The 26,599-nt window shown below is 45.0% G+C and overlaps 2 non-coding genes and 1 pseudogene across 2 annotated transcripts; all 3 read left to right on the top strand.

The window, feature by feature from the left end:
* The window catches only part of LOC149152276 (25S ribosomal RNA), a 3,922-nt pseudogene extending 2,499 nt beyond the window's left edge, over positions 1-1,423 (top strand).
* Positions 1,424-21,430: 20,007 nt separating this feature from the next.
* On the top strand, positions 21,431-21,584 carry LOC149152277 (5.8S ribosomal RNA). The gene has a single exon (XR_016263894.1). It is a non-coding gene; the product is annotated as a 5.8S ribosomal RNA (ribosomal RNA).
* Positions 21,585-21,831: 247 nt separating this feature from the next.
* Positions 21,832-25,243, top strand: LOC149152278 (25S ribosomal RNA). Its single transcript, XR_016263910.1, has one exon. It is a non-coding gene; the product is annotated as a 25S ribosomal RNA (ribosomal RNA).
* Positions 25,244-26,599: the final 1,356 nt, after the last annotated feature.

Genomic DNA, 26,599 nt, shown 5'->3' on the forward strand with positions numbered 1-26,599 from the left:
CTGAGGATCCCTGTAATTATTGACATTTCATGCTCCATGTCGCGAGGCACAAAAATGTCTATAACAAGTGGGGAAAGGTTCCATGTGACATGGGTTAGTCGATCCTAAGAGATGGGGAAGCCTTGTATCAAGGGTGCACTCTGCACGAGCATCGAAAGTGAATTGGGTTAATATTCCCAAATCGGGACATGGCGGTGAGCAGCAACGTTAGGAAATCCGGAGACATCGTCGGGGGCCCTGGGAAGAGTTATCTTTTCTTTTTAATAGCTTTCCCACCTTGGAATCGGTTCACCCAGAGATAGGGTCCAGCAATTGGAAGAGCACCGAATTTCTTGCGATCTCTGGTGCGCCCTCAGCAGCCCTTGAAAATCTGGAGGACCGGTTACTGTTCATGCCCAGTCGTACTCATAACCATATCAGGTCTCCAAGGTGAACAACCTCTGGTCAATAGAGAAATGTAGGTAAGGGAAGTTGGAAAAATGGATCCGTAACTTTGGGAAAAGGATTGGCTCTGAGGGCTGGGCCTAGGGGTCTACGCCTTATTCCGTGGGGCAGAGATGGGGCACTGCCCTTGTTTTTGGCCTTAAGGCACATTTTGGCGGGTCGATCCGGGCGAAAGACATTGTCTGGTGGGGAGTTTGGCTGGGGCGGCACATCTGTTAAAAGATAACGCAGGTGTCCTAAGATGAGCTCAACGAGAACATAAATCTTGTGTGGAACAAAAGGGTAAAATCTCACTTGATTTTGATTTTCAGTACAAATACAAACCGTGAAAGCGTGGCCTATCGATCCTTTAGATTTTCGTAATTTGAAGCTAGAGGTGTCAGAAAAGTTACCACAGGGATAACTGGCTTGTGGTAGCCAAGCATTCACGGCAACGTTGCTTTTTGATCCTTCAATATCGGCTCTTCCTATCATTGTGAAGTAGAATTCACCAAGTGTTGGATTGTTAACCCACCAATAGGGAACGTGAGATGGGTTTAGACCATCATGAGACAGGTTATTTTTACCCTACTGATGAACTACACTGCTATAGTAATTCAACTTAGTACGAGAGGAACCATTGATTCACACAATTGGTCATCGCACTTGGTTGAAAAGGCAGTGGCGCGAAGCCACTGTGTGTCAGATTATGGCTGAATGCCTCCAAGTTAGAATCCACGTTAGAAGTGGTGCATGTCACTCTTCAACTGTATCTCGACCCGCAGTAGGGGCGTCACTTTGTCGCCCCTACGGGCCCATGTCATTTGCAAACCACAACCGTGAAGCATATCAATCGGGGAAGATTTCAAGTTCAATTCCAAACGATCGTTGAGAAGAGTCCTTTGCAGACGACTTAAATACACGACGGGGTATTGTAAGTGGTAGAGTGGCCTTGCTACTGCGATCCACTAAGATTCAACCCTTTCTCACCTCAATTCAGAGCTTCGCTCTTATCAAAAAGAAATCTGGACAACCCTCCCGCTCTCGCGCCTTTGGCTCTTCCTCCAGATGACAATTTTTTATTGCTAGGGGGCAGGAAATTTATGGTTTCCATGTTGTGACGAGAAAGGCACCGAAGCCTGAGGAAACTGGGGTTTCCATGTCATGCTTTGGCACACAAAATTTTTGGGTTTCCACGTCGCACCCCAGTGCCCAAAATTTGAGGTTTCCATGTTGCGACGAAAAAGGTGCCCAAGCATGGGAACAATTGGGGTTTCCATGCCATGCCCCGACACCCAAATTTGGGGTTTCCACCCGGCGCCTAAAATTTGGGGGTTCCCCCTGGCACAAAATTTTTTTGGGTTTCCATGCCGCACCTAAAATTTGGGGCTTCCATGTTGCGCCATGACTGAAACTGATAGCGCCCAAGCCTTGGGAAACTTAGGGTTTCCATGTCGCGCCTTGGCGCCCAAGCCTAGGAAACTTGGGGATTCCATGAAACACCGGGAATGAAACTGGCGGCACCCAAGCCTGGGGAAACTTGGGGTTTCCATGTCGCACCACGATCGAAACTGGCAGTGCCCAAGCCTGGGGAAACTTGGGGTTTCCGTGCCGTGCCCTGGTGCCCAAGCCTGGGAAACTTGGGGTTTCCATGTCGCACCACGACCGAAACTGGCTGCACCCAAGCCTGGGGAATCTCGGGGTTTCCATGTCGTGCCCTAGCACTAGAGCTTGGGAAACTTGGGGTTTCCATGTCCCGCCCTTGATGGAACCACGAGCTTCTTCATTTTACGGCATGATGGAAATGCAAGGTTTTCAACAATGCCCCAACATGGGGGACTTGGGGTTTCCATGACGATGCAAACTAGATCGCAAGTCTTGGAAACTTGGGGTGTTTTAATACTGCTGTCCAAGTCTGGGCAACTCGCTATTTCCATGTGGTGGCACAGCCGGAACCGCTGACGGAAACCACCCAAGTCTGAGAAACATGGGGTTTCCATGTTGCGGCACACCTTGAATCGCCCGAGAGTCTGTGGAACTTCAGATTTCCATGTCGTGGGGCTATGAAAAGCTGCCAAAGTCTGGGGAATTCATGGTGTCCATTTCGCGGTGTGATGGAAACTGCTACCCAAGTCAGTGGACACACAGGGTTTCCATTTCGCGTCATAGCAAAAATTACTACCCAAGTCTGGGAAATGCGGGGTTCCCATGTCGCTCATGCTGCGGCTAAAACTACCGCCCAAGTCTAGGGACCTTCAGGTTTCCATGTCATCGCACGATAGGGAACGACCACCAAAGTTTGGGGAGCTTTAGGTTTCCATGTCATCGTGTGACAGGGAAAGATCGCCCAAGTCTACCGAACATAGGGCTTTCCATTTCGTGGCATGACGGAAACCAACCAATTATGGGAAACTTGGGGTTTTCCATGTCTCATCACGATAGAAACTGCGACCTCGGTGCAGGGAACTCAGGTTTCTATGCCACAGAATGACAGAGAACCTCCCAAGTCCATAGAACCCGGGGGCGTCTGTTTCGTGGCATGAGGGAAACCACCTAATTTCGGGAACTCTGGGGTATCCATCTCCTGTCGGGGCGAAAATCGAGGCCTCGGTGTGGGGAACTTGGGTTTCCATGTCGCAACACGACCGAAATCACCCAAGTTTATGGAACTCATGGTTTCCATGTTGCGGAACGATGAAGAACTGCCCAAGTCTTGTGAACTCGGGGTTTCCATTTCGCGGCAGGGTGGAAACTACTTGCCTGGTCTATCTCTGGAACTTGGGGTTTCCATGCCTCATTGCGATGGGAGCCGTCCAAGTGTGGGGAAAGTAGGGTTTCCCTGCCCCACCATGACGACAGCTGCCCAAGTGTGCGAAATCTAGGGTTTCCATGTCCCATCGTGCCAGAAACCTCTACCACGTACGGGGGGCCTGGGGTGTCAAGTATTCGAGTCGGGAGCGTCCAAGAGAGTCGAAAGATTGAATCCATAGTACGGGCACCTGCACTCGGTTATATGCGACTCGGGTGAGCGTTCGGTTAAATGCAAAGACTTGGCACGGAATTCGCTTATGCGCGATGGTGACGGGCGCACTCATAGTGGGCGCACCGTGTTGGGCATGGCACACGTCCCTTGATAACTGCACGATGTGTGAGTCACCAATGGAAGGCATGTAGGTGACCCTTGTCGGCCGGATAAGTCATTCTTGTGGACAAGACCGACCTCCCTAGTATCTAATGATATCTAGCGACAAGCAAACCAAACAAATTCTATCTTTCTCTAAATATGCAATTTATAGATAAAGGCAAACAAGTGTTTTAGGCCTACCTCAGGTCTAGTGCAAGTTTGTGGAAGCCACGCTCCGTTGATTCAAATGGGCTCCCTTGTAAAGAATCTGCAAACAAAAACAAGCACACACATTAAATAGCACCTGAAAAACCAATATAATAAAGGATATTTATCGTGATGATCAAGGAATTCATGAAACAAATCACGTAAGACAATTTGTTGAGAAAAATGAATCTGATTGTATTAACTTTAAACAAAGAAGAACTTTACAACCTTGGTGCCTTGATGCTGTACAAGCTCCTCCTAGGTTCCAGCAAGAATCTCCTCTACTTTGACAAGTTTCACTCTCTTCCCAAAGAAGCCAAAAGGTATGTAATCTCTCCTCTCAAGCTCAAATAGGAAGTCTTAATTCCAATAGCGTTTACCCTAAAAAATGTTCAGCTTTCAACCTCCCTAGCAACCAGCCCAATGCCTTAATTTATAGTGCAATGGAGGGAAGTTACTAGGTCCACCTTCAAAGGGATAAAGCCCTCCTTCAAAGGGATAAGCTCCTCTCATCAAGGGATTAGCTCCTTTAGTTTTGGGATGCATGAACCACCTAGGAGCGAACCATCCACGTCAAGATTCCTTCTAGAATCATCCAGAATTAACCACAAGTGTGTTTTTAAGAATAAACTTGTGCCTTTTTGACTTTCACAGGGGTCTGCACCCACTCCTTTAGAGACAGAGCAAGCAGGTCTACAGGTAACATGAACAAGGGGTGTGGGACCGCAGGTAACAGTAAGAGAAAGTGCGGAACCAGATATTTATTGATTTTCAAAGTCTTTCTCTCATTTTTAAAGCTTGACATGAAGAGCTGAGGTTTGAGACTTGCTAAGGAGGACAGTATGAATGATGATAGACCCATACTGACTGCAAATAATCATGGTGACAATATTTTGTGTAACAGATTGCCCCCTAAAGTGAAAAGTTTGTAGTAGATGAGGATTTCATTTATCATCTAAGAAGAGTGAAGTACTTTATCATTTCGAGGATCATCTTGTGGACAGCCCGACTGGAACTTGTAAAAACATTCAATACAAAATATATATATGAGATCATATCATCACTGAGGTAGGCATTCCCATACTCAGATCAAAACTGACTAGAAGACTAACTACTACTCTGGGTGAACCACGTATATTTTTGTCTCTCTTGTTTTGTGCGTTTTCTGTGTTTATATTTCTGCAATATTTTATGTGTTCCATTGCTCCATAATATATAATTTTCTAACAGATGGTGGAAACTAGATCCAGGGTCTTGATTTCTACTTCCTGAAATAGTACGATTCTATCCATGTGAATGAATGTGTCGAAGTCGAACATGGTAGAAACCACTTGATTACCAATCAATGATGTAAACTTTTAACAAGTGTGAGAGAAACCACCAGTAATGTCAATGGCTCTCAAAGTACTCAGTACAATCCATGATATGTGAATAGATGTGTTGATGTCGAACATGTCACGAAATCCTTTGATCGAAGGCCAATGATGCAACCTATCGTCGAAGGCGAGAAACCTGCCATTGAGGCATGCAGATCCCAAGGTACTGACGATTTCTAGATCATCTTTCTAGATAATGAGATGAAGTCGATAGAAAGCGATCCGTCGTAGGCAAGCCCACAACACGAAATCCTAGATCAAGTTTGAAGAAATATGGTTGCAAGGACTGACTCAAGGACGGTCAAGATGGATGACAGATATTTTGCAGATGAATGGCTTATTTGCACTGACCTCTTGAACACATAACGACACTGCAGATGGTTTGGTGACAGCTGAGCCAAAGCTAATTCCCAGAAACCAGCTGAAGACTTTCAATATGGTTTGATTAACTGTAAGGAAAAGGATTTCCCAACCCAGGTGAACAAAAAGCGTCGTGTTCAAGAGTGGTTAAATGTTTTTCTGAGACATAAAGTATGACAAACAGGTTCATTTTTCTCTCTTTTCCCCCACCATTTCTGGCAAGTACCTCTTTATTTTCGACAAGCTTGATGAGGATAACATTTGCTTGATTATAAGCTCATCCTTCGGATGAGTCCAACTTAGTTTAAATTTGAACCCTAAGAAGGAGTGGTCTGTTCCTGTTTGTAATTGAATAAGTCCTTTACTATTAAATTTTAACGAGTCCAATATAGGAGAAACTCGGAGTTTTTCAATTTTAGGGAGTCTGAAAAAACTTAAAAAAACTCCATGGTTGTCCTTTTTCATGAATTTGTGTCTCCCAAGCCCGAAAAAGTATAAAATAATACTTGAGAGAACCTCTTGACCATTATGATCAAGGACTACTTTTCATAATTAGTGTCTCTGATCCAAAAAAGTAAAAAAGTGATCAATGACATGTCATTTTATAACCAATATCGAATTTGAAACGACAAAAGTCCGGCAATCTTTTCATGTTTTTATGGTCAGAAAAGTGTTGTAAGTGGACCGTCTTTTTAATTCCATTTTAACGAGCTTAAAAAGAAAAGCTCGGCAATCTTTTCATATTTTAAGAGTCATAAAAGAGCTTAAAGGTGACTCTACCTTGAGGAATGAGTGGTATAAAAGGTAGCAACTGGTTCGGGCAATGGAGGAACTGCTCAAAACATGTAATGGTTAAGAGGCTGGCTAACAAAACCACTCATAGATGTGGTCCCTCAGGAAGGGTAAACAACCAAGTGAAAGCATATGATTAGACAAAGAGATGGTGGCGATGGAATGAAAACAACCAAGGCTCATCTAACAAAATTTAGTGGATAAAAAAGGCAATCACGAGATGTAAAATGGGTATGGGTTCATTTTTACACAAGCTTGAACCATAGAGAACTTTGCTTGGATTCAGTTTCATGTTTACACAAGCTTGAAATGAAAAACTATGCTTGTTATAAGTTCGCATGCCCCCAACATAATGATGCAAAACGAGGTACATGCCCCCCAAGCTTCATTGCATTCAACTGGGTGGATGAAATGAAGGTTTACTTTCAAGATCTTGGAAAGACTCGAGGGAGTTGTTTCATTTTTTAGTGAGGTTGACACAGGAAAAGAACTGTCCTCATACCTGATTCTTTTTTTAAAGAGGTTGAGTCAGTAATAGGAACTATCCTCTAACCAACTGATTCATTTTTTAATGAGGTTGACACAAGAAAAGAACTGTCCCTAGTGGAGTCGCCATTTTGTCGGTCGGATAAGTCGTTCTTGCGGACAAGACCGACCTCCCTAGTATCTAATGATATCTATCGACAAACAAACCAAAAAAATTCTATCTTTCTCTAAATATGAAATTTATAGATAAAGGCAAACAAGTGTTTTAGGCCTACCTCGGGTCCAATGCATGTTTGTGGAAGCCATGCTCCATTGATCCAAATGAGCTCCCTTATAAAGAATCTGCAAACACAAACAAGCACACACATTAAATAGCACCTGAAAAACCAATATAATAAAGGATATTTATCATGATGATCAAGGAATTCATGAAACAAATCACATAAGGCAATTTTGTTGAGAAAAATGAATCTGATTGTATTAACTTTAAACAAAGAAGAAATTTACAACCTTGGTGCCTTGACGCTTTACAAGATCCTCCCAGGGTCCAGCAAGAATCTCCTCTACTTTGAAAAGTTTCACTCTCTTCCCAAAGAAGCCAAAAGGTATGTAATCTCTCCTCTCAAGCTCAAATAGGAAGTCTTAATTCCAACAACGTTTACCCTAAAAAATGTTCAGCTTTCAACCTCCCTAGCAACCAGCCCAATGCCTTAATTTATAGTGCAATGGAGGGAAGTTACTAGGTCCACCTTCAAAGGGATAAAGACCTCCTTCAAAGGGATAAGCTCCTCTCATCAAGGGATTAGCTCCTTTAGTTTTGGGATGCATGAAACACCTAGGAGCGAACCATCCACGTCAAGATTCCTTCTAGAATCATCCAGAATTAACCACAAGTGAGTTTTTAAGAATAAACTTGCCCCTTTTTGACTTTCATAGGGGTCTGCACCCACTCCTTTAGAGACAGAGTGGGCAGGTCCGCAGGTAACATGAACAAGGGGTGCGGGACCGCAGGTAATAGTAAGAGAAAGCGTGGAACTAGAGCTTTATTGATTTTCAAAGTCTTTCTCTCATTTTTAAAGCTTGACATGAAGAGCTGAGGTTTGAGACTTGCTAAGGAGGATAGTATGAATGATGATAGACCCATACTAACTGCAAATAGTCATGGTGACAATATTTTGTGTAACAACCCTTGTTGGTTGCCTGGATGAAAGAGATGACCATGTGCAGACGAGTTAGGACACGGGCAGGTGTGTGATGTGTGGCGATGGGTGTAATCAGTTAAGTGTTGGAGCCGACCCATGGGTGCGATGATTCACACGAAGGGATGCGGTGGCTCGTTGGAATGGGGTGTGTCGAGGTCATGTGGCAGGTTAGCCAGGCATGCATGTTGATGGAGTTGACCCTTGTTATCCCTGAGAGACACAGCCCTTAGGCGAAAGGATGCGTATGAGTAAGGAGGATGGCATTCGACGAAGGGACATCGAACTCAGACTTCCACATCGCAGAACAAGTGTGAAGGAAGGAGTTGGGTGAAAACGGAAGGAAGGGAAGGATGTGGGTAAAAGCGCTGCGTCGGTGGGTGGATTATAGCGGGCAGGTCAGACTTGGTAGTGCAGACAAGCAGAGCAGGGCGGTTTACCGTCCAGGCAGGCAGGGCGCACTGCGTGCGGTCCATGTGCCCTCACTATGGACCACACCGATGGGCAAAGTTTGGGCAGCACGGAACATAAAGTTAGGCAGACAGGTTCACAGTACAAGTGTGGAGTTGTGTCATGCAGGTTGCAGGAAGTGCAACATGACCACATGACACGATGGGTTGAAAGAATAATTGAAGAAGATAAATTTATGGTAAGTTATTTTCACTACATTGTTAAGAACACTTATTGGAAAATTTACTGAGTGTTGAAGTAGGCGCAGACCGTGTACTCAAGTATTGGTAAAAGAAAAAATTAAGGTGGTGCCACACCCGCTTATGTGTGGTTGAAATACTACCACTAGGATAGGAGCATGACATGGGGTCTCCCAGTCCCTCCTCGACAAAAGTCGCCAAATTGCGGGAACCTAGGGATTCCATGTCCCACCTTGTTGAAAGCCTCCTAAGTGCGGGAAATTTGGGGTTTCCATGTCTCGTCGCGATGGAAATCGCCCCAGGTGCAGTAAACTTGGTGTACATCGAGTTTGCAACCTCACATCAAGAAAAAGGTTCGGTTGGTCAAGAGAATGAATGTTTCTTCATTGGTAAAGGATCTCACTAAGGATCAAAGGTTGGAGTCTCTTGTAGAGCTAGTCCACCATGGACTATCAAAAGTTGAAAGAAGGACACACTCCCAAGGAATGAAGTGCCGAAGAAAAAAAGTGCAGAGAGGAGGAAGGAATCGACTTATGCTTGAGGATATTATTTTCAGTGGTCTAGGGCTTCTCGATGACCAATAAGAAGCTTCAATAAGATAAATTTAAGAAAGGGTTTTCCTCACTGAGAGAGAGGTTTTTCCAAAGTCCAATGATTTGGATGCCAAGAATATGGACGTTACAAAAGGGATTGTCCTAAACTTAAGAAGGACAACAACAACAAGAGAAAAAGGGAAGAATCTCATATAACTCAAGAAGTGAAAGAAGACGACAAGAAGAAAAAGAAGGAAGATCCTCCTATGACTAAGTCAACCCCTTTGCTTAAAGTCTTCTTTCAAAGGGGGTAGATGTCTCATTGGGGGTTTCATTTATGGGATTCAAGAAAGGATGATATACAGGTGAGAGTAGATGAAGCAAGAAAGGCTACACCAATTGAGGAGAACTATCAAATAAAGTCGAGATGATAAAAGCATAATCAAGATGAGGCATGTATGCATCAAAGTTTAAGTCATGTCATCATATATATTGATTGGGTCCTGGGAATAGTTCTAGAATCACGATCAAGAATAAAAGGATATCTTTTGCCAACGATATGCTCAAAGGCATGTACTACAATGGAGTAAAGGTCAACATGAAGAAGTGATCTCATAAGGAGTATAAGGTGGTTGACTAATCAATCCAAGAAGAACAATAAATGAAGAAAGAGATCAAACATGTGAAGAACATCACGGTCACAAAGAATAACTATTTGACAAGATTCCTCAACATCTCTCGAAAGAAGGCATGGCAACTCTGAAAAAGGAAGAAAAAGATAAAGGACCCTTGACACCTACGAAGGCCTTGGAGATAGTAAGGTGCAGATAACCAATTCAACTCTACAAATATGTCATGATGAAGAGGCCATCCAACAAAAGCACCATTTGATGTTGAAGCAATATCACGATGAAGTCATGAAGGGCCACTAAATCAAAGTATGGGAACAAGCAAGTACAACTAAGCATCCATGTGATAAGTATTATGAAGGATAGACAAGATGACAAAGGAGTAGCTAGATGACAAAAAGGACCTGATATATATCAAGAAGGCCACTTTCCATGAAGGGAGCAATGACATGACAAACCAGGAGGGAAAGTGATCGATGGCTGGTACCCTGCCAAGAAGAAGTTCAAACAAAGACTTCATGACATTGAAGGAAAGAAGGAGATCAAGCAGCTGAAGGATACACAAAGAATACGTTGTTGATGAATGGACAAGTCCCTAGCTAAGAGGGAGTTCTAACAAGTTCCCAACTACAAAGGAGCTTGGGAAAGTTCCTTGTCAGAGGAAACTTGGGCATGTCTTCCTCAATCAAGGGGAAGAGATAGACACAAAATTCTTGTCTTCACTTGGCAAGAAAGAATGGGAGGATTGGGTAATCATCTGTCATCTGATGCTCTTTGAGGATGTGTAGGGAATCCAAGACAAGAGTAGGCAAGATGAGTGATATTCTTTGAGGGCTGGGAACCCAAGACAAGAATTGTCCTAGAAGGTCATACTTAGGGAACACCTGGGTGGGTATGTACCTTTAGAGACAATGAATAAGGTGTTTATAAGCCATTGTCCTTTCCAACATTGTGCTATGATCTTATGAGATATAAAGCTATTATTCAAGTCCTTTCTATGAACAATGTTCGTTAATATGATGCTATAACAGATGGGTTGCCAATCTGGTTTCTCTTATGTGAATTATTCAAGATTGAAAAATAGCCAAACACCTTGTAATGATTTATGAATACCTCCCTACTTCAGAGGGGGTGTTGAAGAAAGTGTGACTGGGTTTGGTCTTCATAAATGTACTTTTGATATTTGTATTTATTCAAGAAAAGAAATATATATATATATATATATATATATATATATATATATCATTGAGTTTCTTTCTCATTGAAATAGGCCTAGTACATGTTAAAGTGTTATAAAGAGTCAAAAGAAAATGTTGAAGACCTTAAGGGCATGTTACACCAGGTATATTTATGTATTAGAGTCAAAGATGTTCCTACCCTCGTGCCTTCATTCGGGTTGTGCACCCATTCAAACCCCAAATTTCCTTTTGGTGGGCTGGGTCATCTCGTGCCCTGCCGTGTGTGGGTGCCCAGGCACATGTGGCTGAGCTGAAAATGCTAAGTCGTGACTGTTACACAACAATTTGTCACTTTTTGTCACCGTCCCTATTACCCCTCACTCGCACACTGGAGGACTCATTCCGGGACCTGTGAGAAGTGACATGACCTGAAACCACTTGCATCATATTCCTCTAAGCATGAGCTTTATTTGCCCTGAAGACATCTCCTCCAAAATCCTCATGAAAAAAACTCTTTTTGCCATTAGCGCGGGTTCACAGTTCACTGCCCACGCCAATGAGGGAAATCCTCTATAAAGGGCGCGCCATTGGTGCTCTGTGCCAGAGTCGCACTCGCGCCACCGAATTGAGTAAAGTTTTCAACGACCAAACTCCCAAAGGTTCTCTTCAACCCATTCACCAACTGAATCTATGTTGAGCTAGGATGGTTTGGCTTCGAATCTCCATAGAAGGGAAAGTGGTTTGCCACCTTTCATGGAAGTTTCCAAGTGATAAAACCAATCCCATGAATAATGTGGTTGATCCTATCTCTTCCCTCTCTATCTATAAAAGTTTGCCTCTATGCCTTGAGCAAGCTAGTTGGAGTTACAATAGTTACAGTCATAATAGTGAATAGTTCCAGGAGTTTTAGAGTTTGAAGCTGCAAGAGCCTTCTTTGCACCCATAAGGCCAAATCTAAGTAAGGAGATTCTTGTCACCCAAAGAGAGAGAGGCTTGTTCCTCATCCCAACAAGCTTTGCAAGACTTGTGTAGCTGACTACCCAGCCAAAGGAGGATTTGACGTCAGAACAATGGTTGTATTCTTCTTTGTTATTCATTAATAATAGATGACTATCATTATGGTTCCACTCTCATTGTTTTATGTTTGATGTTGAGTTATATCTTTTCTGACCGATATATAATTGTATCTACTAGATTTTACGCTTGTTTTCGTGTTGTTCTTTGCATGTGCAGGTATCATATCATGGATATCGTGTGGATCGTGACCGGCCAAAGCAAAGGAACAAAGGCGACATCCCTTCGATGAACACCAGCATTGGAATCCAAGTAGGTTCTCACCATCTACTTTGTATTTGCAATTAGGAACTTGCGTGATAGCATTGTGTGATTGTTGCTAGACCCAGTCTGGGCTAGTAGGGATCGTCTCTGTCCGCAGAGAGGATTTACCTCCACAACAATTTTGCGACTCCACTGGGGAGTCTTGTCTCTTTGGTTTCTCGTTTGATTGCTTAGATAGCTTTCTGGGTTGGATTTCTTGCTGTTTCTTGCTTCCTGGTTTGCCTAGATACTATTTTCAAGCCCTGGATCTCTTGTTTTTGTTTTTGACTTAGCAAAATCGATTAGCGCGCTTTTTAGCCTTACAGTCGCGCCATTGGCGCAAGTTGCTCAAAGACAACCCGTGCCAATCCTGTAAAGGCACGATTTGCAGCCTGACAATCACGCCAGGCTTGCCAACTTTTCAAGTTCGCTTGTCCTTAAGCCCTCTGAGCTTGGATTTGTGTCTAGTTGTGTCTTTTTCAATCACTGGAGTGTGTTTGACCCTGATTTGACTGGTTTTAGACCTTCATCATTCGGGTGTTTGATTTTTTCTATCGGTTTCACATCTTAGCCCTGGGGCATCTCGTGGCTTTGTGCGTCGAGCCTCCCGGAGGTGTTTTGTGTTCTTTTGATCACCCGGTCAACATTGCGGTTATTCCTTTGCATTCGCTCAGTAGTTGTCAAAGTTTTTCCTTGTTATTCAAGTGATTTGTTTCTTTATCGCTTGGGTTTCACTTGGCTTCGTTTGAGCTTGGATCACATAGCTCATAAGAGGTCTTTGTATTTTCTTCGTTTTGAAGGACTGCGTTGGTATTTCAGGGACTTGATTGTGTTCTCATTGAGTGAAATTTGTCTCTTTTTCTCGGTGTTACTATCTCTCAAAATTTGTTTAGTGCGCTTTGCCATTGAAAAGAAACAAACAATCTCTTTTGCTTTGCATTAGTTAATGGAAAATAAAGCTTTTCATTGTTATTATTGATTAGTAACTTTAAAGAAAAGTTTCGTTTATTTGTCATTAGCTGCATTAGAGTGATTCTTGCTTGTTTGTGGTCATTTTGTTTGAAAAATCCTTAACTCTCTTGTAGTTAGCATTCATCGAACGAAATGATATTCTTTGGCATATAGTTTGCATTTAGGAAATTGTGAGAGATTACATACCATAGGACCTGAAACTGAAACTTAATCAAAGATCAACCATAAAATGAACTGAATGAACTTAAAAACGCATTGGAACATAACACTCATTGATTAGAGGTCTAGGCTAGAGACGTGCTCCGGCGTCGTTAAACCTAGTCACTGTTGCTTCACACTACGGTTGGGTGATTCCTCCTTTTGTGACTCAATAGTGGTCTAGCACGGACTTGAGCTCCCACGTACCGTCCCGTATATAGGGGAGACCCCACTAGGTTATCATCCTTTATCCATAGGAAGCCGTGTATGCCGCCTTACAAGCCGTAACGCACCGAACACAGCATTCGGGAAGATTGACTGCCGTACGGGAAGTCCTTGGTTTTCATATGACTGCCAAGGTGTATATGCAATTTTACGGATTTGTTTGGTAAACCTTTTTGCCTAGCTCTCCAGAGTAGTCACTATTGATCCTTTTCAGACTCCTTAAACGAAAAGGCTCATCTGAGCGTTTGTCACTTCGGGCTCACTAAACATTCGAAGGAGACTAGAGTTATCTTTTTGTCCTTTTCTCGACTCTTAAAACATGAAAAGGTCAAGTTGTGTCCTTGCGTCTTAAAATTTATTTGGCCACGATAAACATTACCTGGTTAGATCTTGTGTGCGTTAGCTTGAGTAGGCTTCTTTTCATTCTCGATGGCAACTTTTCCGGGGTTCACCAACCCAGGGATCCCCTCTAACAGGAACCCTGGTTATTTCACTCCTTTTGGAAATTTTGGTGCTCCTTATATGGCAACGTTGTCCCTCCCAGGGTTAACTGTTGGGTTGCCGGTTTGGTTGTTCTCAACCTCTTTGGTCCCTACCGTTTCACCATCTAGTCAATCAATCCCTCCACCTGAACAACATCATGTTGATTCTAAGGTGGACCTCTCCCCTTCGATGCCTACTTCTACGTCCTCATCTTCTACTTCGCCTGGTGAAAGTCTGGATTCAAGTAACCAGGTGGCTAAGAAGAAGAAGAAGAAGACGAAGAAGAAGAAGGCTCCTAAAGGAGAGGTTACAAGTGTAGCTACTCCCTCGAGTACACCTGAGGTCGGGCCCCCTTCCGCTCCTCCGCGGAAGGTCAAGTTTCCTTGTCGATTATGCAAGGAGGACCATCTTCTTCGTGATTGTCCTGGAATTCCTAGGGTCTTAGAAGTATGGTCTCATGATCCAGCCCGCCCCTCGTCGTCCTCTAAAACTCACGGCGATGCTACCTCATCAGTTGGAAATGGTAAGGAAAAAGGGAAGATTCGAATCCCTTGTAAACTTTGTGAAGGCAATCATCCCCTTCACCTTTGTCCACTCATGGATAAAGCCTCCGTTGTCTTGGAAAATCTTACAGCTCCTTCACCCCAACTTCCCGTTGGTTATCAACGTCTCTCTACAACTGCAGATCGTCCCCCTGCTGACAAAGAGATTGCTTCAAATTCTTCTCTTTTCCAGGCCCCTCTTCCCGAACCTGGCTGTCCCCAGCCTGTTCCAAACCAACCATTTGTCAGAAAGAGTGTCGATTCGAGTCCGCCGCTCGCTCACTCTATTTCGGAAGAGAATCACGCCCATTTTCTTCTCGTCTCTTCAGATTCTTTTGAGTCCCGAAATGATTCTCCTAACCCAGCTGCTCCCGAAGGTTCTCCTTCAGTTCCTTTAGCACATGGGGGCAATCATATGATTCCCCCACCAAGTAGTCTGGTCGCTTCCTTTGATTGGAATCGCTTGATCGCCGGTCGCCTTCCATCCCATATGCCTTTCCAGATCACAGTACATGCCTGCGCTAAGGCAGTACCTGGCACTGTTTTGGATGAAGGGGTGTTTGTCAGTCTTATGCCGTACACTACTTGGCAAGCTTTAGGTTCCCCGCAGCTTGGGCCAGTCACTCAGAATCTGTTGGCCTTCGACGGAGGAGGCCCATCTCTAGGAGTTCTCCCAAGTTCCTTATTACTTTGGGAGGAAAAACCGTCTATATAGATGTCTTGGTTACCCAAGGTGTTTTATACTTTAGTCTTCTCCTTGGTCGCGACTATGTTTACGCCATGGGGGCCCTCGTTTCTTCACTTTTCCGTGTGGTTTGCTTTCCGCACGATGGAAGAATTGTGACTATCGATCAAGTGTCATTCGTTAGTCCCTCGATGCCTCTTGCGCCGTTGTCGTCCCCTCCTAGTTTTCATCCACCAGTTGCATCTACCCCACCACAGATCAACTACGTGGCCACCTGTCCCATGCCTGGATCCAGTGATGCCGTCATCGTGCATAGTGTCCTGGGGGCATTGGGCCCTGACTTCCAAGATGTTTCCCTTCCACCGGGAGTGGCACTCTTGGAAGCCCTGACTTTCTATTCATTATGATGAAGTTCAGGTGGAGCATAGTTCCTTTCCGGTGTCAAGCTCCTTAAAAAATGAAACTAGGCTTGGTCGGAGCACAGTTCCTTGTCTTGTGTCAAGCTCGTTAAAAAATGAAACAAAGAGTTCCGAGGATAGTTTGTTCCTGTGTCAACCTCATTAAAAAATGAAGGCAGGTGTCATGAGGATAGTTCTGATCTTGTGTTGACCTCGTTAAAAAACGAAACAAGGAGTCGAGCATCGTTCCTGATCTTGTGTCAAGCTCATTAAAAAATGAAACAAGGGTTATGAGGATAGTTCTTTTACTGTGTCAACCTCATTAAAAAATGAAACAACCCCTTCTCCCAATCGAGTCTTTGATTAAGATCTCATAAAATACAAGATCTCGGGAGTGAACCTTCATTCCATCCACTTTGTTGAATGCAATGAAGCTTGGGGGGCATGTACCTCGATTTTGCGTCATTATGCTGGGGGCATGCGAACTTATAACAAGCATAGTTTTTCGTTTCAAGCTTGTGTAAACATGAAAAAAAATCCAAGCAAAGTTCTCCATGGTTTAAGCTTGTGTAAAAATGAACCCATACCCGATTTACATCTCGTGATTGCCATTTTTATCCGTTGAATTCTGCTAGATGAGCCTTGGTTGTTTCATTCCATTGCCACCATCTCTTTGGACGATCATATGCTTTCACTTGGTTGTTTTTCCTTTCCTGAGGAACTGCAGCGATGAGTGGTTTTCTTAGCCAGCCTCTTTACCATTACATGTTTTGGGCAGTTCCACCATTACTGGAACCAGTTGCTACCCTTTATACCACTCGTTCCTCTAGGACGAGTCTCCTTTAAGCTCTTTTCTGACTCGTAAAATATGAAAAGATTGCCGAGTATTTTTCCCTTTTTGACTCGTTAAAGAGAATAAAAATGGAGGTCTACTTTCAAATCTTTTCCAACCGTTTAAAGATGAAAAGATTGTCGAGTTCCCTCTTGACTCGTTAAATGGAAATAAGAGGCGGTCATCTTTAAACTCTTTTCCGACTATGTAGAAAACAAAAGATTGTCGGGTCTTTGTCGTTTCAGGTTACGAAACGACATGATGTTGATCACTTTTCTACTTTTTCGGATCAATGTCACTATAAATGAAAAGTACTCCTCGATCGTAATGGTCGGGCGGTTCTTTCGAGCATTGTTTTATACTTTTTCGGGCTCGGGAGACACAACTTTACGAAAAAGGACCCCCTTGGAGTTTTCTTTTCTGTCGTCTTTTCAGACTCTCTAAACAGGAAAAGACGCCAAGTTCTTCCTTTGTCAGACTCGTTAAAACTTAATGACATCGGATTCTGTCATAATGACGCCTTCCAAGCATATGCTATCCCCGTCAAGCTTGTTAAAAATAACTGGGGTACTCGCCAGAAATGGTGGGGAAAAAGGACCCATAATTATTGTCGTGTCGGTAGTATGTCACTCTTGAACATGGCACTAGTCTGCATTCGTGTCGGGGTGGGGACATCTCATCTTGTTTTACACTAGCCTCTGTGGGTTTGGGTTATCCTATTTGACTTCTCATCTACTCATTGCCTTGTCACCATGACCTCTGCTCATTTGATGTCAAATACTGCCAAGTTCACTGTCGTGCCGCCGATATGTTCAAGAGAAGTTGACCTCTGCAGAAGTACAACCTCCTTTGATACCTCACATAATTTTGATTCACCACAACATTCTTCCTCTGTCTCGTGTCAATGATGTGGGAAACACTATGGCCCACCTTTGATCAAGATCACTTCCTGTCGACTTTGGCTCATTATCCAGGAAGCTGATCTAGAGACTCCCTTTGGTGCCTTGGAGCCTGCATGCCTCAATGGCAGGTTCTTCGTGTTTGACGAGAGGTTTTCATCATTGGCCTCCGATCGAATGATTCTATGGGTTTTCGACGTCAGCTCATTCATTCACACGCCGTAGATTGTACCTATAGTACCTTGAGGGCCATTGTCATTATTGGTGGTACCTCTCACGTCTGTTAACAGTTTTCATTATTGACTAGTAATCAGACGATGTTCATGCATGTTCAACTTCAACTCATACATTCGCATGCTTGAACTTGTACTCTGTACGGGTCGAGATGGAGCGCAAGACCCTGGATTTTGTCTATTGAGATCCAGGCTGCAATTTGTGGCTTATTATGATTATTGCATGACTCATTCACTGGATGGCTACAACCATGCCTGAGTCTACTTTTCGATCCTCTCTGGTTGGCTGCGCCCATACCCTGGATCTAGATTATTGTGTACTCTATTATGGATGGCTGCGCCCATACCACACATGTATCATGTACTTGAGATATCAGTTGTACTTCTTTACGCAAGTTCTCCGGCAGCCGTGTTTTCAGTCACGCATGTTCTTGTAAAGCATTTCACCCCTCTCTCTCTCGGGCCTCATGCTTTAGGGGGCATCTGTTACACAACAATTTGTCACCATTTGTCACCGTCCCTGTTACCCCTCACCCACACACTGGAGGACTCATTCTGGGACCTGTGAGAAGTGACATGACCTGAAACCACTTGCATCATATTCCTCTAAGCATGAGCTTTATTTGCCCTGAAGACATCTCCTCCAAAATCCTCATGAAAACAACTCTTTTTGCATTAGCGCGGGTTCACAGTTCACTGCCTGCGCCAATGAGGGAAATCCTCTGTAAAGGGCGCGCCATTAGCGCTCTGTCCCAGAGTCGCACTCACGCCAACCGAATTGAGTAAATTTTTCAACGACCAAACTCCCGAAGGTTCTCTTCAACCCATTCACCAACTGAATCTATGTTGAGCTAGGATGGTTTGGCTTCGAATCTCCATAGAAGGGAAAGTGGTCTGCCACCTTTCATGGAAGTTTCCAAGTGATAAAACCAATCCCATGAATAATGTGGTTGATCCTATCTCTTCCCTCTCTATCTATAAAAGCTTGCCTCTATGCCTTGAGCAAGCTAGTTGGAGTTACAATAGTTACAGTCATAATAGTGAATAGTTCCAGGAGTTTTAGAGTTTGAAGCTGCAAGAGCCTTCTTTGTACCCATAAGGCCAAATCTAAGTAAGGAGATTCTTGTCACCCAAAGAGAGAGAGGCTTGTTCCTCATCCCAACAAGCTTTGCAAGACTTGTGTAGCTGACTACCCAGCCAAAGGAGGATTTGACTTCAGAACAATGGTTGTATTCTTCTTTGTTATTCATTAATAATAGATGACTATCATTATGGTTCCACTCTCATTGTTTTATGTTTGATGTTGAGTTATATCTTTTCTGACCGATATATAATTGTATCTACTAGATTTTACGCTTGTTTTCGTGTTGTTCTTTGCATGTGCAGGTATCCTCTCACGGAGATCCTGTGGATCGTGACCGGCCAAAGAAAAGGAACAAAGGCGACATCCCTTCGATGAACACCAGCGTTGGAATCCAAGTAGGTTCTCACCATCTACTTTGTATTTGCAATTAGGAACTTGCGTGATAGCATTGTGTGATTATTGCTAGACCCGGTCTGGGCTAGTAGGGATCGTCTCTGTCCGCAGAGAGGATTTACCTCCACAACAGTGACCACCCGTGTGCCTTCTGCACGTTCATGCAGCCTGTTTTCTCGACGCTCCCTCGTTCCTTTGTTTGGGTCATGCACCCATGGAAACCCAAAATTTTGTTCAGGAAGGTCGGGTCGGCTCGTCCAAGGCAGGTCGGGTCATGTCGTTGCATGTGTGGGTGCCTGGGTACACATGGCCGTGCAAAAAATTCTAAGTCATCACTACCCATGTGTCTTCTGCACGTTCGTGCGGCCTGTTTACCCGATGCCTCCTTGGGCCTTCATTAGGGTTGTGCACCCATGGAAACCGCAAATTTTTTTCGGGCCGTGCACACATGGAAACCCCAAATTTTGTTCAAGCAGGTTGGGTTGAGTCGTGTGTGCGTGCCCGTGCAAACGTGTTCGAGCGAGTCGGGTCAGGTTGTGCCGTGCCCCCTGTGGGTGCTTGGGAACATGTGGCCATGCAAAAAATGCTAAGACGTGAACACCCGTGTTGTTTGAAGCCTTGTGCCAGGTTGGGGGGTTGTTTACCTCTCAATAACGTGCTCTAGACACTGGTATCATCACGACCCTTGTCTTTTCTAGTGGTCAAGTTTAGGTTTTGATTTATTTGCTTGGTTTTTTGATTAATGTTTGTTATGTTGTAAAACTAGAAAGGGTGTTGTGCCATAATGTATGTGGGAGGGTGTGAAGAGGTGGGATGCTTTTTGATTGGGTGCCTTGTTTGATTTCTTTTTGGTTAGCAGACATCTACTCGATGTGTTGTTGAGCTCTCTCTTTTCTTGGGATCTTTGTTTCTTTGGTGTTGTTTTCTTCCATTCTTCCTTTTGCCCCTAGCTTTGTGGAGAAGAGGTGGGATTGTTGTGGGTTGGTGTTCAGGAAGGACAAAAAGCAATGCGAGTTCCCGGGGTGGCCACCCTAGTCCTTCTCGATCGCTGTCCCCTGCACTTCCCCCCTTTTAGCAAAGGCGCATGGTTTGGGAAGCTTGTTCTCTGTTTGAGCCTCGCCTTATGAGCCGGTAGCCACATTTGATATCTCTTGCCTTCATGTTGTTTTCTTCCCTTCTTTCTTTTGGCTCCTAGCTTTACGAAAAGCACGAAGGACGAAAAGTAGTGCAAGTTACATGGGGTGGCCACCCTAGTCCTTCTTGATCGTTGTCCCCTACAATTCCCCCCTTTTTGTTAAGTCACGGGGTTGGGGAAGCTTGTTCTCTGTTTGATACTTCCCTCATGAGCTAGTAGACACGTTTGATATCTCTCTTTCTTTCATGTTGTTTTCTTCCCTTCTTTCTTTCAGCCCCTAGCTTTATGGAGAAAAGGTGGGATTTTTTTGGATTGGTGTTGGGGAAGGACGAAACATAGTGCAAGTTCCTGGGGTGGCCACCGTAGTCCTTCTCGATCGCTGTCCACTGCAGTTCCCCCCTTTTTGCGAAGGCACAGGGTTGGGGAAATCTTGTTCTCTATTTGAAGCCCTTCCCTTGTGAGCCAGTAACCACAATTGATCTCCCTTTCTTTCATGTTGTTTTCTTCCCTTCTTCCTTTTGACCCCTAGCTTTGTGGAGAAAAGGTGGCATTGTTTGGATTGGTGTTTGGGAAGGACAAAATGCAGTGCAAGCTCCCGGGGTGGCCACCCTCATCCTCCTCGATCGTCATCCCCTTCAATTTCCCCCTTTTTACAAGGGTGTGAGGCTTGGGAGGCTTGTGCTTTGTTTGAGCCTCCTCTTGTGAGCCAGTAGCCATGTTTGATCTCTATTTATTTCACCTTGTTTTCTTCGCTTCTTCCTTTCAGTCCCTAGCTTTACAGAGGAAAGGGGGAATTGTTGTGGACTGGTGTTCGGGAAGGACTAAAAGCAGTGTGAGCTCCAGGGGTGGCCACCTTAGTCCTTCTCGATTGTTATTCCATGCATTTCCCCTCTTTTTGCGAGGGCGTGGGGCTCAGGGAGATTGTTCTCTGTTTGAGCCTCCTCCTGTGATGGGGTAGGCACCTTCGTTTCTCTTTATTTCATGCATTTTTCCTCCTTTTGGCCCTTAGCCTTACATTTGTTGTGGGGGGTTCCCCTATTCAGTGTTGTGGTGGATTTTTCCGTAGTACGTGGAAACTACTCTCGGCAATGGATATCTTGGCTCTTGTTATGATGAAGAACGTAGCGAAATGTGATACTTAGTGTGAATTGCAGAATCCTGTGAATCATCGAGTTTTTGAATGCAATTTGCGCCCAAGGCCTCGGTCGAGGGCATGTCTATCTGGGCATCGCATCCCGTTCAAGTACACTCCCTGCAATATGTTAGGGAGCAGCGGAGCTGGTCTTCCATGCCCAATGCGGTGCGGTTGGATGAAATACCTCAAGTGATGTTTCGTGGCGTGCATCAGCGAGTGGTGATCTTATCCCCTTGGATGGGTAGTTGGCGTTAGTTGATGCGGGCTTTGTGTGGCATCACTCAAACTTGCTTTGCTCTCTCTTGTCCTCCCAACGGGTAGGGCGGATTTACCTCTAACTTTGCAACCTCATCTCAGGGGAGAACACCCACTGAGTTTAAGCATATAATTAAGCGGAGGAAAAGAAACTTACAAGGATTCCCCTAGTAGCGGCGAGCGAACCGGGAAGAGCCTAGCATGAAAATCGGGTGGTAGCGTCGCCTGAATTATAGTCTATAGAGGCGTCCTCAGCGGTGGACCTTGGCCAAGTCCCTTGGAAGGGGGTGCCTGAGAGGGTGACAGCGCCATCGGGCCGAGACCTTGCCGCATCACGAGGCATTATCGGTGAGTTGCGTTGTTTGGGAATGCAACCCTAATTGGCTGGTAAATTCCATCCAAGGCTAAATACAGGCGAGAGACCGATAGCAAAAAAGTACTGCGAGGGAAAGATGAAAAGGACTTTGAAAAGAGAGTTAAAGAGTGCATGAAGTTGCTGGGAGGGAAGCAGATGGAGGTTGTCGATGCATCTCAGTCAGATGTGGAACGACTTAGGCTGGTCTGCCGCTCAACTTGAGGTGAAAACCAACACGAGCTGCTGCATCGTCACAAGCGTGGGTGGATTACTACTTGTTGGTTTGTTGTTGCGGTGGTCAAAGAATGAAGCGTGAGCCCTTGTGGTGGGCCGTGTGCACCTACGTGTTCATGGTGTTGGTTGGCAGGTTTTCCATTTGACCCATCTTGAAACACGGACCAAGGAGTTTAACATGTGTGCGAGTTGGCGGGTTTGAAAACTTGCAAGGCACAAGGAAGTTGATGGGCGAGATCCCCTCTTTGGGGGGGGTGCATTGTCGACTGACCTTGAGCTTATGCGAAGGGTTCGCGTGCGATCACACTTGTTGGGACCCGAAAGATGGTGAACTATGCCTGAGAAGAGTGAAGCCAGAGGAAAAAGGGTGGAGGCTCGTAGTGATATTGATGTGAAAATTGTTCATTTGACTTGGGTATAGGGGCGAAAGACTAATCGAACCATCTAGTAGCTGGTTTCCTCCGAAGTTTCCCTCAGGATAGCTAGAGCTCATGTGCAAGTTTTATCAGGTAAAGAAAATGATTAGAGGCATCGGGGGCATAATTCCCTTGACCTATTCTCAAACTTTAAATAGGTAAGAGGGTGCGGTTGCTCCATTGAGCAGCACGGTGGAATTGAGAGCTCCAAATATGCCATTTTTTGTAAGCAGAATTGGTGATGCAGGATGAAACGAAAGTTGAGTTACCGTGCTGGATTTCACACTAACCTAGATCCCACAAAGGGTGTTGGTTGGTTAAGACAACAAGACAGTGGTCATGGAAGTCGAAATCTACTAAGGAGTGTTCAACAACTCACTTGCCGAATCAACTGGCCCCGAAAAATGTATGGCGTTGAAGAGCGCAACCTATACTCGACCATCGGAGAAATTTCCTGGCTCCGATGAGTAGGAGGATGTGAGGGTCGTTGAGAAACCTCGGGCGTGAGCTTGGGTGGATCGGCCCCTGGTGTAGAACTTGGTGGTAGTAGAAAATATTCAAATGAGAAATTTGAAGACTGAAGTGGGGAAAGGTTCCATGTGAACAACACTTGGACATGGATTAGTTGATCCTAAGAGATGGGGAAGCCTTGTATCAAGGGTGCACTCTGCATGAACATCGAAAGGGAATTGGGTTAATATTCCTAAACTGGGACGTGGCAGCGGAAGGAAACGTTAGGAAATATAGAGACGTCGTCGAGGGCCCCGGGAAGAGTTATCTTTTCTTTCTAATAGCTTGCCCACCCTGGAATCGGTTCAACCAGAGATAGGGTCCAGCAGCTGGAAGAGCAACACACGTCTTGCGGTGTCTAGTGTGCCCTCGACAACCCTTGATAATCTAGAGGACCGAGTACCATTCATGCCCAGTCGTACTCATAACCGCATCAGGTCTCCAAGGTGAACAACCTCTAGTCAATAGAACAATGTAGGTAAGGGAATTCGATAAAACGGATCCATAACTTCAGGAAAAGGATTGGCTCTGAGGATTGGGCCTAGGGGTCTATACCCTCAACTTGTGGGCTGTTGATAGTTTTTTCGAGCTGCTCTCACAGCGAGGGCAGGTAGTCGCATGCCGATTGGGCTACGGGTGTAGAATGATCCCTACCGCGGGCTTTTCCCTGGGCATCAAACAGTCGACTTAGAACTGGTATGGACAAGGGGAATCCGACTGTTTAATTAAAACAAATAATTGCGATGGTCCCTACAGATGCTGACGCAATGTGATTTCTACGTAGTGCTCTGAATGTCAAAGTGAATAAATTCAACCAAGTGCGGGTAAACGACGGGAGTAACTATGACTCTCTTAAGGTAGCCAAATGCCTCGTCATCTAATTAGTGATGCACATGAATGGGTTAACGAGATTCCCACTATCCCTATCTACTATCTAGAGAAACCACAACCAAGGGAACAGGCTTGGCAGAATTAGTAGGGAAAGAATACCTTGTTGAGCTTGACTCTAGTCCAACTTTGTGAAATGAATAGAGAGGTGTAGAATAAGTGGGAGTTGTTTTCGGCACAAGTGAAATACCACTACTTTTAACGTTATTTTACTTATTCCGTGGGGCGGAGACAGGGAACTGCCCCTGTTTTTGGCCTTAAGGCAAGTTTCGGCGGGTCGATCTGGGCGGAAGACATTGTCAGGTGGGGAGTTTGGCTGGGGCGACACATTTGTTAAAAGATAACGCAGGTGTCCTAAGATGAGCTCAACAAGAACAGGAATCTTGTGTGGAACAAAAGGGTAAAAGCTCATTTGATTTTGATTTTCAGTACAAATACCAACCATGAAAGAGTGGCCTATCGATCCTTTATATTTTCGAAATTTGAAACTGGAGGTGTCAGAAAAGTTACCATAGGGATAACTGGCTTGTGGTAGCCAAGCATTCATAGTGACATTGCTTTTTGATTCTTCGATTTTAGCTCTTCCTATCCTTGTGAAGCAGAATTCACCAAGTGTTGGATTGTTCATCGACCAATAGGGAACGTGAGCTGGGTTTAGACCGTCATGAGATAGGGTAGTTTTACCCTACTAATGAACCACATCGCAATAGTAATTCAATTTAGTACGAGAGGAACCGTTGATTCACACAATTGGTCATCGCGCTTGGTTGAAAAGGCAGTGGCGTGAAGATACCATGTGTCGGATTATGAATGAATGCCTCTAAGTCAGAATCCATGCTAGAAGTGCTGCATGTCACTATTTGACTGTATCTCGACCTACAGTAGGGGAATCGCTTTGTCACCACCAGGGGCCCGTGTCATTTGCAAACCACAACCATGAAGCATTTCGGTCGGGGCAAGTTTGAAGTTCAATTCCAAACAGTCATTGAGAAGAATCCTTTGCAGACGACTTAAATAAATGATGGGGTATTATAAGTGACAGAGTGGCCTTGCTGCCATGATCCACTGAGATTCAAACCTTGGTCGCCTCGATTCAGAGCTTCTCTCTTGTCACAAACAAATCCAGAAAACCCTCCCGCTCTCGCGTCTTTGCCTCTTCCTCCAGACGACAAATTTTTATTGCTTGGGGGTGGGAAATTTGGGGATTCCACACCGTGACGGAAAAGGTGCTGAAGCGTGAGAAAACTGGGGTTTCCATGTCGTGCTCCGGTGCCCAAAATTTTGGGGTTTCCACGTCGTGCTCCGGTGCCCAAAATTTGGGATTTCCATGTTGCGACGAAAAAGGTGCCCATGCATGTGAATAATTGGGCTTTCCATGATGTGCCTCGGAGCCCAAAATTTTGGTTTTCCACTTGGCGCCTAAAATTTGTGGCTTCCATGTCACACCAAAAATTTGTGGTTTCCACCAAGTGCCTAAAATTTGGGGGTTCCCCCTGGCACAAAAAAAATTGGGGTTTCCATCCCGCGCCTAGAGTTTGGGCTTCCATGTCACGCCACGACCTAAATTGGCGGTGCCCAAGCCTGGGGAAACTTGGGGTTTCCATGTCACGCCTTGGCGTCCAAGCCTAGGAAGCTTGGGGTTTCCATGTCGCACCACGACTGAAACTGGTGGCACCCAAGCCTGGGGAAACTTGGGGTTTCCATGTCGCGCCACGACCAAAACTGGCGGCGCCCAGGCTTGGGGAAACTTGGGGTTTCCATGCCGTGTCCTGGCGCCCAAGCCTAGGAAACTTGGGGTTTCCATGTCACGCCACAACTGAAACTAGCGGTGCCCAAGCCCGAGGAAACTTGGGGTTTCCATGTCACGCCCTGGCCCCAGAGCCTAGGAAACTTGGGGTTTCCATGTCCCACCCTTGATGGAACCATGGGTTTCTGCATTTTACGGCACGATGGAAATGCGGGGTTTTCAACAATGCTCCGACATGGGGAACTTGGGGTTTCCATGACGATGCAAACTAGCTCGCAATTCTCGGGAACTTGGGGTGTTTCGAAACTACTGTCCAAGTCTGGGAACTTGTGGTTTCCATGTCGCGGTGCAGCACCGATGGAAAACACTCAAGTCTGGGAAACATGGGGTTTCCATGTCGTGGCACACCCTGAATCACCCGAGAGTCTGTGGAACTTTGGATTTCCATGTCGTGGGGCAACGAAAAGCCGCCAAAGTTTGGGGAACTTGGGGTGTCCATTTTGCAGCGTGATGGAAGCTACTACCCAAGTCAGTGGACAAACGGGGTTTCCATTTTGCGTCACAACAAAAATTGCTACCCAATTCTGGGAAACACGGGGTTCCCATGTCACTCGCACTGTGGCTAAAATTGTCGCCCAGGTTTGGGAAACTTCAGGCTTCCATGTCATCACGGGACAGGGAACGACCGCCCAAGTTTGGAGAGCTT

This window comes from Pinus tabuliformis, chromosome 9, assembly GCF_031772625.1.
Source record: "Pinus tabuliformis cultivar Carrire ecotype Pingquan chromosome 9, CPIR1, whole genome shotgun sequence".
NCBI lineage: Eukaryota > Viridiplantae > Streptophyta > Pinopsida > Pinales > Pinaceae > Pinus > Pinus tabuliformis.